The following is a 252-nucleotide window of genomic DNA, read 5'->3' as shown; positions in this document are numbered from 1 at the left end:
CCCGGGGGGGGCACACAGCGCTCCCCACCCCCTTCCGGCCCAGACTCCAGTCCCAGGATCTCAGGTGGGAGGATGGCGATGGAAACCCCAACACCTGGTGTCGGGAGCGGGCTCGTCCTCGAAGCCCGAATCCCAGTGGGTCCATCCTGACAGCTTCCCACGCTCAACGGAGCAGCACGGAGAGACGACGCTGCCGGCTGTCCCGCTCCTCCCGACAGCGGCGCCCAGACAGACCCCTCCCTACGCCCCGCG

Source organism: Myotis brandtii, unplaced genomic scaffold (assembly GCF_000412655.1).
Source record: "Myotis brandtii unplaced genomic scaffold, ASM41265v1 scaffold1092, whole genome shotgun sequence".
In the NCBI taxonomy this organism is placed as follows: Eukaryota; Metazoa; Chordata; class Mammalia; order Chiroptera; family Vespertilionidae; genus Myotis; species Myotis brandtii.
The sequence above is the reverse complement of the archived record's forward strand: the minus strand, read 5'-3'. Positions refer to the sequence as shown.